At 40.5% G+C, this 14,436-nt stretch overlaps 1 long non-coding RNA gene across 4 annotated transcripts in view; it reads right to left on the reverse strand.

Moving 5' to 3' along the window:
- The window catches only part of LOC114484740 (uncharacterized), a 198,053-nt gene that overhangs the window by 108,433 nt on the left and 75,184 nt on the right, over positions 1-14,436 (reverse strand). For 3 of the 4 annotated variants that reach the window (XR_003677968.1, XR_008616393.1, XR_003677966.1), the window contains exon 2: positions 10,451-10,536. This is a non-coding gene — a long non-coding RNA (uncharacterized lncRNA). Of the gene's footprint in view, positions 1-1,877; positions 1,949-3,386; positions 3,556-10,450; positions 10,537-14,436 lie in introns of those variants that run through there. The other variant, XR_003677967.2, reaches the window with a different exon arrangement.

Below are 14,436 nucleotides of genomic sequence, written 5' to 3' on the forward strand. Positions count from 1 at the left end.
AATCATCTTTATGTCAAAATGGCATATTTTAGGGTAGCATGTTCTAGGGTAGCATCCCCTTCATTGGTGATTATATCTATGCCTACAAGGCAATCGATTTCATCTTTCCTTTGCAGATGGTAGACAGCAACAGGACACAGGAACCAATGAGAAACTCCCAGGAATTTGAGGCACAAAAGTGGGTTCATATCTCATTACTCCTTTCTCCATCTTCTCTCCCTCAGTCTCTTTTCAGAATGTAAGATGCTAAACTTTGATTTTTTCTTCATCCTGCCTCAGGATGTAGCTTTGGGACAATAGGGGCAGCTGTGGCCTACAGGTAATGCTTGATCAAAGACCCTCTTTCTCAGGCCCTTCCTGGAACTCCTCCTCCTTGACTCCCATCCCTGCTTTTGGCTCCCCCAGGCCTCTGAGTCCTCTACTCAAATGGGGGAAGTTGGCCTCATCTACCATGGCCTCCAGATCTCTAGGCTATGCTAGGAAGTTCACTTCCTTATTCCAGTGATACAAGTATTATATTTTAAAGCCCTGCAAAACATTCTGATGCCTCTCACTGAAGGGGATCAGAATATGACACCCCAAATTATGCCACTTTGGCATAAGGATTATTTTGAACTGAAGACAATTGAGAAAAAGCAATCACAAGAAGAGTTCTCTGACTAAAAGCAAGTTTCCCTTGTGAACATGTCCCCCTTTCCCATACCAGGAAGAGGACAATAACACATCACTGAGACAGAGAAGGTACCAAGATGAGTCTGCATAAGCAAACATGTTAAATAGCCTTTGTCCACCATTAATTTCCCCCACATATTTCCTAGTCACCTTCCTACAATTTATTGCCCCTGAAAGCCCAAACCCCCTTTCTTTTACCTAGTCACAGTTTATCACCCTTTGTTAAAATGGTATATAAGCACGCAAGCCTGATAAATTTGGGGGGATTTCACTTCTTTTCTGTAAAGCCCCCATGAATGTAAAACATATTAACATCAATTTCTCCTGTGAATCTATTGTTTGTCACTTTAATTCGCAGGTCCCAGCTATAGAACAGAAGAGGAGAGAGTAAAAGTTCTTCTCCCCTAAATTACTGTCTGTCTCACTGTCTGTCTAGTTGATAAACATGTGTTGACTGGGACTTTCATGGTGGTCCAGTGGCTAAGACTTCACGCTCTCAATGCAGAGAGCCTGGATTCAATCCCTAGTCAGGGAACTAGATCCCACATGCTGCAACTAAGAGTTTGCATGCCACAACTAAAGATCCCACACGCCACAATGAAGATCCCACACGTGGCAACGAAAATACCACGTGCCACAACTAAGAACCGACACAGCCAAATAAATAAATTAATTAAATATTTTTAAAAAAATATGTATCGACTGACAGACTGCCAGGAGAGTCTACATGTACCAGAGCCTGTGACAGGTAAGAGCTCTCAGCTCAGAGGCAGCTGTGCCATGCTCGTATGACAGAGCTTGGCAGCAAGTCTTAATGATTAGCCACAAAAGAAAAGTGCAAAGGGGCACAGCTTCTCTTTAGAGAGCTCCAGGATACCATCAATCTCTGTCCCAGCCTAGGGAAATCTGGAAAAAAAGTGCCTCAAGCACTAAGGAATGGGGAATGCAGGGGCAAAATGGGTAATGAGTCAGAAAGGAATGTCTGCTAACCCACACTCACATACCTGCATGCCAATGTGAAGACAGCCCTGCATAAATTCTTTTACACATACCAGGGTCTCACATGTACTTCTGAGGGCAATTTTTCCACGTGAGAATCTGCCCTGTGCTTTACAGAACAGTAAGTAGGTCACTTATTTGCTTTTGGATGTAACTCTGCAGAAGTGTGTTGTCACCGTGATATCTTTTTTTCTCTCATGCTTTCTCAGTATCACCAGCCTTGGCGCTCTTCGTTAGATAATAGATTGAAATTCATGCAGTGGCCCGAGAATCACGGCTACAGAGGAAAATGGGGGAGGGGGAGGTCAATCAAAGCCTGGGCTAGTGGGTTTGGCGTTTTTAGTTGTTTGTCTTTAAATAAATGAGCCTAGAACAATATTTCCCAAATTCGAAAACAGATGCTTTTTAGAGTCGATTTCTTATGCAAGAATATAAAAATAAGACATTAAATCCAGGAAGGAGAAGTAATTCTCCAACATGGCTTTGTTTTGAATCTCTACCTCTTCACTTAGATACAGGTTTGGGGAAAGAGCTCCATCTAAAGAGCCCATATTTCCATCTGTTACTTTAGATATCAGGTCAGAGTTAGTACTTTTAGAAAGCTTGACAGATCTCTTTGATGCAACAGGGGAAAAAAAGACATACTTTCTAAGCAGTAGAATCCAAGATATCCCTGCTCTTTGTCTCCATGATGCAATGGGTCACTTTGGAGACTCTCAGCAAAATAAGCCCAAAATGGCCATCAGGATTAAGGCATCTGCTGGCCAAAACAGCTCTAGAGCAAGTGGGTTCTCCATCCCAAGTTCCCATCCTCCTTGTGATTTCTCTTCAGTGCAAGAGGTGTGACAGAGAGCAAGATGACATGGGCAAAGCAGCATCTTCGTCATCCTTCTCATCTTGCCAAGGAACAACCCAACCAGGATTCTATGCATTTTTATGTGACAAAGAAATAAAATAAGGTAGAAAATTGTGGAAGAGGGAAATCAACTTTGGCCAGAGGTTCTCAAGCCCACCTCAGTCTTTGGTTAAAAAGTACATATACGGTTTTCTGGTGGGGGGGAGAGCGCAGAGACAGGGCAGGGGTTAGAGGTAAGCATATAGAGGGGACACTTCTCTTAAGGCAATATGTAGAAAGCAAAATTTCTTGCCCTTGTAGAGAAAATTCATACTTCAGGGGAAAACTCTTTATTGCCTAAAGCACTTGTTTCCTACAGGAGCTATTCTATAACACTGTAAGTTGTAGAGAAGGGATAGACATGTGAATTCTGTCCTGTCTGGTTCAACTTACTTCCTTCATGGTGGGGGGCTGGGGGCGGGGAACGTTTGCCTCCATTTGTAATTCATTTCAACATTCTTTACTCCCTATAAATCTGGGCTGCTTCTTTTTAAAATCGGTTATAACACGTGCCTAGTTCCCTCAGTTATTACGAGTAAAATGAAATCTTGAACACATGCTCATTTTTATGTCTGTATAAGGGTCACGATTTTACCTTTTTTCTAAAAATTCTCTTGTTAACACCCTTGTAAGACTTCTTTATCGGGTAGCAGCAGAAGGAAACGTGGTGGAGCCCTTCAGGCTGCAGGAGGCTACATACAGCACTGGGTCATCTGATCTACAGGTAAAGGGAGCGAACTGGCTCGTCTCAAGGGACATGCCCTTTCTCCCCTCTAATCTTACAGGTTAATACCACCATCCAAAACATGAATTTAGTCACCTTTCAGGAGAAGGCATCCGTCCCATTTTCGAAGGCATTACTTCTGGCTCCTCTCTCCACTTGCAGGTTTCTCACGCTCTCGATTTGCAGATCGCTGTGTGGGAGAGCTGCAGCTTCACCCAGTGGGCAGGGCTGGGTTTCTGTTATCCGGCCTGCAACCCCCTGCGCTCTGCCAACACACAATGATCAGTGGCATTCCTGAAATTCCTGACATAGCAGAGAAGCCAGGCTTGGCCCTGCAAACGCCCTTGAACTGTGGTTCTGACCCTAATGGGGCATTTATCTTTTATTCACAGCCAGAGGTTAGGACCTATTTATGTAAATCCTCCGCCAAGGGTCAATTCATCTTGACCCCCTGGTTTTCATTTCTCTAATTGTCTCAGGTATTTTTTAGACCCCTTGGAAACTCTTCATTCAGTGAAAAGCTTCGGGGTCAGTAAGAATTCAGTTACAAAGGGAAGGGGTGGAGGGCTGGAAGAGTTGAGAAGGCTTCCTTTGAAGTATTCTAAGAAGCTTTCAGAGGCCACCCAGTTGACAAAGTAAAAACAGCAATGACCTTATGCACCCCATTTTATTCAGGAAAAGTAAGCTTTCTTGAAATGGTATCTTCACCTAAGAAGTTGCTTAGAGCACACATTGTCCAATTTCAGTTTCCTAGAGCACGTATTGTCCAGTCTCAGCGGTGGTAAGAGGTTGGGAAAGGAGCTATTAGAATGGAGGGCCTCTGGGCGGCACTGGCTCCGAAGACAATTGTTCCCACTTAATGGGCCCCAGCATCCTCCCAGCTTTGCATTTTAAAACGGGGCCCCAGAATAGTGAGAAAATACTTTATTCCTAAGAACTGACCCAGGTTACAGGGATTTCAGGCCACATGGGAAGCCAGCAGGGGAGATATTTAGAGGTCAGCAGGTCTTTGGGGGGCCCTCAAATCATCTTGATTGAGAGCCTTGTACTCTAGCTTCCAACTCCCAGTAATGAAGACTTTGAGGGAAGGAATCACTTGGAAAGCAGCCCAACTGTTTAACAACCTTGACGGCGAATTTCTCCTTTTCACTAACTGGATTTTCGCCTTCTGTACTTTAAGCCTGTTGAATTTTTCCATTTTCAATTGAGAGTTGGTGGGCAGAATCTTCTCTTTAAAAAAAAAACTTTTTTCTTTATTTGCTGTCAACATTTTATTATGAAAAATGTCGAACATACAGGAAAGTTGAACAAATAGTACTGTGAACACCCCATATACCCACCATTTAAATTCAACAAATGCTGACCTTTTGGTATATTTGCTTTATCTATACACACACTGTACATACATATTTGCTTTATGTATGTATATACATTTTTTTTGCTGGTCTATTTAAAAGTAAATTGGAGACCTAAATGTAAGACCGAATACTATAAAACACTTAGAGAAAAACATAGGCAGAACACTCTTTGACATAAATCACAGCAAGATCTTTTGGGATCCACCTCCTAGAGTAATGAAAATAAAAATAAACAAATGGAACCTAATTAAACTCAAAAGCTTTTGCACAGCAAAGGAAACCATAAATGAGATGAAAAGACAACCCTTAGAATGGGAGAAAATATTTGCAAACGAAAAACCGACAAAGGATTAATCTCCAAAATATACAAACAGCTCATGCAGCTCAATATCAAAAAAAAACAACCTAATCAAAAAATGGGCAGAAGATCTAAATAGACATTTCTCCAAAGAAGACATACAGATGGCCAAGAGGAACATGAAAAGATGCTCTACATCACTAGTTATTAAAGAAATGCAAATCAAAACTACAATAAGGTATAACCTCACACCAGTTAGAATAGGCATCATTAGAAAATCTACAAACAACAAATGCTGGAGAGGGTGTAGAGAAAAGGGAACCCTCTTGCACTGTTGGTGGGAATGTAAATTGATACAGCCACTGTGGAGAATAGTATGAAGGTTCCTTAAAAAACTAAAAATAAAACTACCATACGACCCAGCAATACCACTACTGGGCATATACTCTGAGAAAACCATAATTCAAAAAGACACATGCACCCCAATATTCAATGCAGCACTACTTACAAGAGCCAGGTCACGGAAGCAACCTAAATGTCCATCGACAAAGGAATGGATAAAGAAGATGTGGTACACATATACAATGGAATATTAGCCACGAAAAGGAACGAAATTGGGTCATTTGTAGAGACGTGGATGGACCTAGAGACTGTCATACAGAGTGAAGTAAGTCAGGAAGAGAAAAACAAATATCATGTATTAATGCATATATGTGGAATCTGAAAAAATTGGTATAGACGATCTTATTTACAAAGCAGAAATAGAGACACAGACGTAGAGACTAAACGTATGGGTGTCAAGGGGGAAAGGGGGGTGTGGGATGAATTGGGAGATTGAGATCGACATATATACACTACTGATACTATGTATAAAATAGATAACTAATGAGAACCTACTGTATAACACAGGGAACTCTACTCAGTGCTCTGTGGTGACCTAAATGGGAAGGAAATCCAAAAAAGAGGGGATATATTTATACATATAGCTGATTCACTTTGCTGTACAGTAGAAACTAACACAACATTGTAAAGCAACTATACTCCAATAAAAATTTTAAAAAATAAATAAAAAACAAAAAGACAACACACAGAATGGGAGAAAGTATTTGCAGATGAAGCAACCAACAAAGGATTAATCTCCAAAATATACAAACAGTTCATGCAGCTCAATATCAAAAAAAACCGAACAACCCAATCCAAAAATGGGCAGAAGACCTAAACAGACATTTCTCCAAAGAAGATATACAGATGGCCAACAAGCACATGAAAAGATGCTCAACATCACTAATTATTAGAGAAATGCAAATCAAAACTACAATGAGGTATCACCTCACACCAGTCAGAATGGCCATCATCAAAAAGTCTACAAACAATAAATGCTGGAGAGGGTGTGGAGAAAAGGGAACCCTCTTGCACTATTGGTGGGAATGTAAATGGATACAGCCACTATGGAGAACAGTATGGAGGTTCCTTAAAAAGTTAAAAATAGAACTACCATGTGACCCAGCAATCCTACTCCTGGGTATATACTCAGAAAAGACAAAAACACTAATTCAAAAAGATACATGCACCCCAATGTTCATAGCAGCACTATTTATAATAGCCAAGACATGGAAGCAACCTAAATGTCCATCAAGAGAGGATGGATAAAGAAGATGTGGTGTATATATATGTGTATATATATATATATATATATATATATATATATATATATATATTTACAATGGAATACTACTCATCCATAAAAAAAGAATGAAATAATGCCATTTGCAGCAACATGGATGGACCTAGAGATTATCATACTAAGTGAAGTAAGTCAGACAAAGACAAATATCATATGATATCACTTATATGTGGAGTCTAAGAAAATGATACAAATCAACTTATTTACAAAACAGAAACAGACTCACAGACATAGAAAACAAACTTATGGTTACCAAAGTGGAAAGGGGGTGGGAGAGGAATAAATTAGGAGTTTGACATTAACATATACACACTACTATATATAAAATAGATAATCAACAAGGACCTACTGTATAGCACTGGGAACTCTACTGTAATAACCTATATGGGAAAAGAATCTGAAAAAGAATGGATATATGTATAACTGAATCACTTTGCTGTTCACCTGAAACTAACACAATATTGTAAATCAATATAAAATAAAAATTAAATAAAAAGATAAAATTCCTAAAAGACTGCATTATAAAAATAAAAGTAAATTGGAGACATCATGACACTTCACCCCAAACACTTAAGCCTTCATATCCTAATATAAGTTCATTCTCATATATAGCTATCACAGCATGAGCATCCCTAAGAAAATTAACAGTAATTCCATAATATCATTTAACTCTTAGAATACCCAGTCCATATTCGAATCACCCCAATTTCCATCATAATGTCTTATAGCAGTTTCTTTTTTAAACCAGGATCCAATCACAATTCATACATTTGGTTTCTTTAGTCTTTATGGAATAGTCCCCCTACTTCTTTTTTTAAATGACATTATCTTTTTGAAGAGACTTTATAGGAAGTCTCACATTCTGGACTTGTCTGATTATTTCCTTGTGGTGATATTTAACTTGTTCTTCTCTCTCCTAGATTTCCTGTTGTTATGAGTTGAATTGTGTCTGTCCCCTGAAATCATATGTTGAAGCTGAAGGTGTGCAGAATTTGTCACCTTAAAAATCTGCCTCTTTGGCATAAGGATTATTTTTGGCTGATCATTTTTTAAGAAAGAGCAGACATAGGAAAAGCTCTGAAAACCAAGTAGAAGTTACTCTTTGTACAGGACATTTACATTTATAAGGGAGGTCTCCATTTGTAAGGGTGTCTCCCTCTCTGTACCAGGAAGAGAGGATGACTAAATCTCTGGAAACTCTTATCAGTGGAGAAGGCACAGACTCAAATCTTCATAACAACCATACCCTTTTTTACTTCATTTTCCTTGTGCTTTTCCTGGTAGCCTACCATAACTGCCTCCCCAGTCCTCCCATCCGTGTTTGTCTTTAGCTGGAGATGGTATTTAAGGTGGTGGCTTGAGCCATCTGGGGGGATTACTCAGTTTTCCTGGGTCTCTCCCATGTAAATAGGCAGTATACATGTTCTTAAACTTCTGTTTGTTTTTCTCCTGTTAATCTGTCTTTTTATTACAGGGAGGTCTCAGCCAAGAACCTAGAAACGTAGAGGGAAATTTATTTTTCCTCCTCTATAAGGCCCTAACCCCCAGTGCTTTAGGATATGACCTTATTTGGAAATAGTGTCGTTGTAGATGTAATTAGTTAGGGTGAGGTCATACTGGAGTAGGGTGGGTCCCTAATCCAAAATGACTGGTGTCCTTATAAAAGGAAAAATGTGGAGATAGATGTGCACACAGGGACAACACCATGTGAACATGAAGGCAGAGATCAAGGTGATGCTTCTACACGTCAAGGAAGATGAATGATTGCCAACAAACCATAAGAAGCTAGAAGAGAGGCATGGAACAGATCCTCACAGCCCTCAGAAGGAACCAACCCTACCCACACCTTAATCTCATACTTCCAGCCTCCAGAACTGTGAGATAATAAATTTCTGTTGTTTAAGCCACTCAGTTTGTGGTACTGTGTTATGGCAGCCCAGTAAACTACTATACCTATAAACTGGATGTTAGGTCTAGAGGCTTGATTAGATTCAGGTTAAACATTTTTGGCAAGAATGCTACCTAGGTGACACTGTGGCCTTCATATTGCATCACATCATATTACACCACATAGCCTCAGTCTACCTCACTGTAAGTGGTGTTAACTGTGATCACAGGGTTAAGGTCATGACAACCAAGCTAAGTTTTTCTCTTTGTAATTAAAAAGGAACTTGAGGGGTGATACTTAGGTACCACATAAGTATACGGCCTCCATCAATGTCACCCAATTGTTTTAGCATTCCTTAATGATCCTTGCCTGAATGGATTATATTCTTGGAAGATGCCAAAATGATGCTATTGTAAAACTTCATTTGCAACTGTTAGCTGGCATTCTTCTGTAAAGAAGAATCAAATGGAGACAAGTTTTTCCTTAAAAGTTGGGGTAAACGCTTAACTCTTTCCTTTGATTGCCAATTTTCAGAATAAAGTGTTTGTATAATAGTCATCACCAATCACTAATGAGTTTTTTCTCTCATTTGAGTGTCATGATGGACTCATGATACTCATGGTTTTAATTTATTCAATCATCATAAGCAAAGGCATTCATTATTCCTCTTGATGCTCAACTGTTCCCATTGGTCTTTTGGTGCTTTCTTAATTTCTGGCATAAGAAGCCCCAGCCTCACCTTATATATTGTCTGTACCAAGCCAGAAATAAGCCATTTCTCCAAGAAGCACTGTTTCCTTTTATTAGGGAATTTAGAAACCAAGATCTGGTTTCAATGTAAGCTTATTGCTATTAGGATGTCATTGTTTCTAGACCAGAGAAGTGAACAGCACTATGAAATAGAAGGGCTAGCTTCATGGGCAAGCTACCAGTACAGTCACACAGGCACTCGTGCCCAGAAGGGCCGTGTGCTTGGAATTTAATACTCTGTAATCACTGTCTTGAAATTATTTGCAATTTTATCTTTATATTTGTATTTGGTCAGTAGAGTCCAATGTGATAATGGAGCATGCGCCAGGGGCTTGGAGCCTCAGTTCATGCTTGGGTCCTCAGGACAGGTTCCCAGGGGCTGCTCCTGTGCCTCTTGGTGCCCTGGGCCCTGCCCAGCCTCCCCATCTCCAACCCTTCCTAGCAACCACTGTTGGTTGCCCTCTGTCCCAAATGGGAGCCTGGGTATGAGTGTAGGGAAGGTCAGGGTTGGGTGCATTTGCCCCACAACATCTTGGGACAAGGCATGGTGGTGGTGTCCCCACCCCAGGTTAGCAGTGCCACATCACATTTAGCAGGTGACCAAGCAAGGATAGCCTCTCCCCCACCACCAATCCAGATCACTAGTGTATCCAGCACTAAGGTTCCAATATGCTTGGAGGTCTCCCATTAGCTGTTGAGTTGGGGCAGCAGGCTCATGGGAAGGGGAAATGGCTGGCTTGACTTCCCTGCCCCTGGCCTGGGGTGTACATCATATCACATTAGTCATGCCCCATTGTCACAGGGCAGGGCCCCTGGGGGCCTGGGAGCATCTGTATTTGCCTCCTGAGTATCCCATGCAAAGGGATACCTTTTCTTCTACCTTCGCATTTCCTAAATCTGGTTTGTGTTAGTCTCTTCCGGCCAGCTCAAGACAGTCTCCAGGATAAGTCACAAAATACAAACTGTGACGTTTCAGCTATTCCACATGCAAGTCAAATGCTCTTACATTTGCTTTTAAAACTGACATTGCACAATATCAAGACTAAGGGTAAAATTCATGCTAACAATTTAAAATTTTAATTTTTCTTTACTTAGAACACCATTAAATAGCAAATAAAAAACACCAGGACAAGTTGAGTGAGTGAGAGGCTGTAGAAGGAAGGAAAAGCCTTTATGTTTTACCTTTAACGGCACTTTATTCCTGGTTTTTGAACAAATAGCCCCACATTTTCGATTTGCACTGGGCCACACAAATTATGTCGCCGGTCCTGAAAAATACATATACGTTTTATATTTTTAGATATAAAATAACATATATATTATATATATATATATAAATCATGATATCATGCTTGATATATATGATATATATTAATCATGAGATCATACTGATATTTTCCATTCAAATTTAACATTATAAGGTTTTTCAAAACGTTATTTTATACATGTATTTATTTCCTATTACACTGAAGATTTTAGTTCTATATATAATTAACATAATTATTTATTTGCTTTATCTATAATACAAACATACACCTACATGAGTTTCAAAATTTCAATACCAATGTTACCACTAACAGTAAAACTACAAAGTAACATTTAAGATTCTTATCACTTCTTTTTGACTTCAGTACAGTTGAAATACCATGTTCATAAATTATTTGAAATAATTCTTGTCTCTGAGCAATTCTGTTACCTTTTATATAGAGTCAGGTTTATTCGTTTCTTTCCAATTTTAGGCTTTGCTTTGTCTTCTTTTTTATTTCATTGCATTTTTTGGAAGTTAAACATTTATATATTTCAAAAGTCAAGCTATATAAAAAGGCATACTCAGAGAAATCTCTCTCCAATTCCTATTCTCTCCTCTTCAGCCCCTCTTCAAGCTCTCTACAGGAAACTATGTCTATTAGTTTCTGGTATTTGGGGGGAGGGGGAGCAAACATATACACATATTCTTACTTCCCTTCTTTCATATACAAAAGATAAAACACTATATACATGCTCTGCACATCTTTTTAGCAAAATAACCTCCATATCAGTACATAGTCATCTTCTCATTCTTTTTATACAATTGTATAATACTTCATTATGAGGCTATACCTTTGTTTATTCAATAGGTCCTTTATTGGTGGACATTTCAGAGTTCCAGTCTTCATTATTAAACATAATGCCACAATAAATAACCTTGTGCATTTATTATTTCATAATTATAGAAGCATACCTACCAGGTAAATTCCTAGCAGTGAGACTGCTAAGTCAAGGGGTAAGTGTAATTTTGTTAGATAAACCAAATTCCCTTCCTTGGGAATTGTACCATGTTGCACTCCCACCAGCAACGTATGAGAGTACTTGTTTCTTCACAGGCCTGTCAACAGTGTGTTCTGTCAAACTTGAGGATTTTAGCCAATGTGATTTTGGTAAAATGGTAACAGTGTAGTTTTTTTTTGTTTTGTTTTTTTTATATTTCAAAAGTGTATTTTTATTTTTTTTTAACATCTTTATTGGAGTATAACTGTTTTACAATGGTGTGTTAGTTTCTGCTTTACAATAAAGTGATTCAGTTATACATATATATATGTTCCCATATCTCTTTGCGTGTAGTTTTAATTGGCATTCCTATTATTGTGAGTGAAAGTAAGCATCTTTTCAAATGTTCATTTGCATTTCTCTGCGAACTCTGCCATTTGACAATTTTTTCTATCAAGATTTTAGACTTTTTCGTCTTCATTGTTACGATCTCTTTATTTATTAGGGAAATTAATCTTTTGTCTGTCATATACATGTCAAATATTTTCTCCAGGTTTACATTTTATTATGATTATATGTTTTTAACGTAAGAAAATGTATTAATCTTTTATTGACTGATGCTAAATGTTGAGTCAGTTCGAAGAGCTTTCTCTACTCCCATATTAAAAAGAAATACAAGGAACTTCTGGTTTGGGCCAAGATGGAGTGCCTTATTCCTCCCAGGGCTTTCCCCTTACAACTAAGAAACCCTGGCTATAACACAACAAACAAGCTTAGGAAGACTCTGAAAGGTGGAAAGAAGTCAAACTTCCCAGGGACCTGAAACATGACGACGCAGGGGAGATCCCTGGGTTCCCTTATTGCCTCCCTTATATCCCAGACAGGGCCCGGTAGAAACCTCCAACCGAGAACTGCCAACAGGTACAGATAAAAGAAAAAGCTTCAAGAAAAGCTGGATACCCCTAGTTGAGGGACCAGAAAAAGGATGGCAAAACAACAGAAAACTCTTTTGGCAATACGGGCACTACTCCAACCAACCAACAGAAAGAAAGCACCTCTCCTTATGTGGGATCTTCCAAGCCCCACTGGCAGAAGCAGGTGGTGTTCTAATTCCCCTGCAGGGGTACTGATGGCACTGAGCAGAGAGCTGAGCTTCTACCCCTGTGCAAGGAAGCAGGCAGTGCTCTGATTCTCCCCCATAGGGTAGTATCAGCAGATCCAGCAGTGAGCTGAGCCTCCATCCCCACTGGGTAGTAGGGGGACTTAATGAGGCAGTGAGAAATGAAGCTAGTCAGTACTCTGATCTCCCCCCATCCCAAGTGTTAGCAGGGCCCAGCAGTGGGGAACTAAGTATCCACCCCATCTGGCATCAATGACACTAGACAAGGTGGTGCTAATCAGGTCTACTCAGCGCTACACCATCCACTATTCTCCTGCTTCTTGTGTCAGCATGGTGCAGTAGGAAGCTGAATCTCCACAGCAACCCAGTAGCAACAAGATTGAATAAGGTGGTGTGAAACAGGGCTAGCAGGCATTCCTTTTCTCTCCCGTCTGCTCCCATAAGCAGGTCCCAGTGGAGAGGTGGGCCTCCAGTACCACCCAACATTAATGATGAGGCTGAATGAGGTGGTGAGAGGTGAGCTAACCCAAACTTTGTTTTCTCCCTCCCCTAGTATCAGTGGGACCCAGTCAGGAGATGAACCTCCATCCCTACCAGGCATCAACAAGGCAGAAGGAGGTGGTGAGAGGTGGGGTTTGTTGGCATTCCACTTTCCCCTTCCTCTCCCTGTATGTTTGAGGGGCTCAGCACAAAGCCAAGCTACTGCCCCTACCCTGTAGCAAAAAAGCAGTGAGTCAACCCTTGGCTTTACCCCTCACTAATGTCAATGGGAACCAGCAGGGAGCTGAGCTTACATCCACACTAGGAGGCAGTGAGATGTCATGAGTCAGTGCCCTGTTTTCACTGGGAAGGTGTCCATGAAGCCAAGGTGGGAGCTGAACTTCCAGACCACATATCTAAAATATGGCAGTGGAGTCACTGCCTACTTTTGCTGGGGTAGTATCATCGGGCACCAGAGGGAAGCTGAACATATACACCACTCAGCCCTCCTGTAACTCAACCAGGGTACTGACTGTTTAAAATAAAAAAAAGAATTAAAAAAGAATTAATAGGATCCAAAGTCTACTGATATAGTATCCAAAGTTTTCAGGATACAATCAAAAAGTCACTCATCATACCAAGAACCGTAAAATCACAACATGAGTGAGAAAAGACCATCAACAGACACCAACATGGAAATGAATCAGATGATGGAATGATCTGACAAGAATTTTAAAGCAACCATCATAAATATGCTTCAACAGGCAATTACAAATTCTCTTCAAACAAATGAAAAAATATAGAAAATATCAGCAAAGAAATACAAGTTATATGAGAAAACCAAATAGAGATTACAGAACTGAAAAATACAATAATAAAAAGAGTGGAAAACTCAGGCAAGATGGAGGAAGAGTAAGACGCGGAGATCACCTTCCTCCTCACAGATACATCAGAAATACAGCTACACGTGGAACTTCTCCTATAGAACACCCACCGAACGCTGGCAGAAGACCTCAGACCTCACAAAAGGCAAGAAACCCCCCACGTACCTGGGTAGGCAAAAGAAAAAAGAATAAACAGAGACAAAGAATAGGGACGGGACCTGCACCAGTGGGAGGGAGCCGTGAAGGAGGACAGGTTCCCACACCCTAGAAGCCCCTTCGCGGGCAGAGACTGTGGGTGGTGGAGGGGGAAGCTCCGGAGCCTCGGAGGAGAGCGCAGCAGCGGGGTGCGGAGGGCAAAGCGGAGAGATTCCCGCACAGAGGATCGGTGCCGACCATCACTCACCAGCCCAAGAGGCTTGTCTGCTCACCCGCCGGGG

Source organism: Physeter macrocephalus, chromosome 21 (assembly GCF_002837175.3).
Source record: "Physeter macrocephalus isolate SW-GA chromosome 21, ASM283717v5, whole genome shotgun sequence".
NCBI lineage: Eukaryota > Metazoa > Chordata > Mammalia > Artiodactyla > Physeteridae > Physeter > Physeter macrocephalus.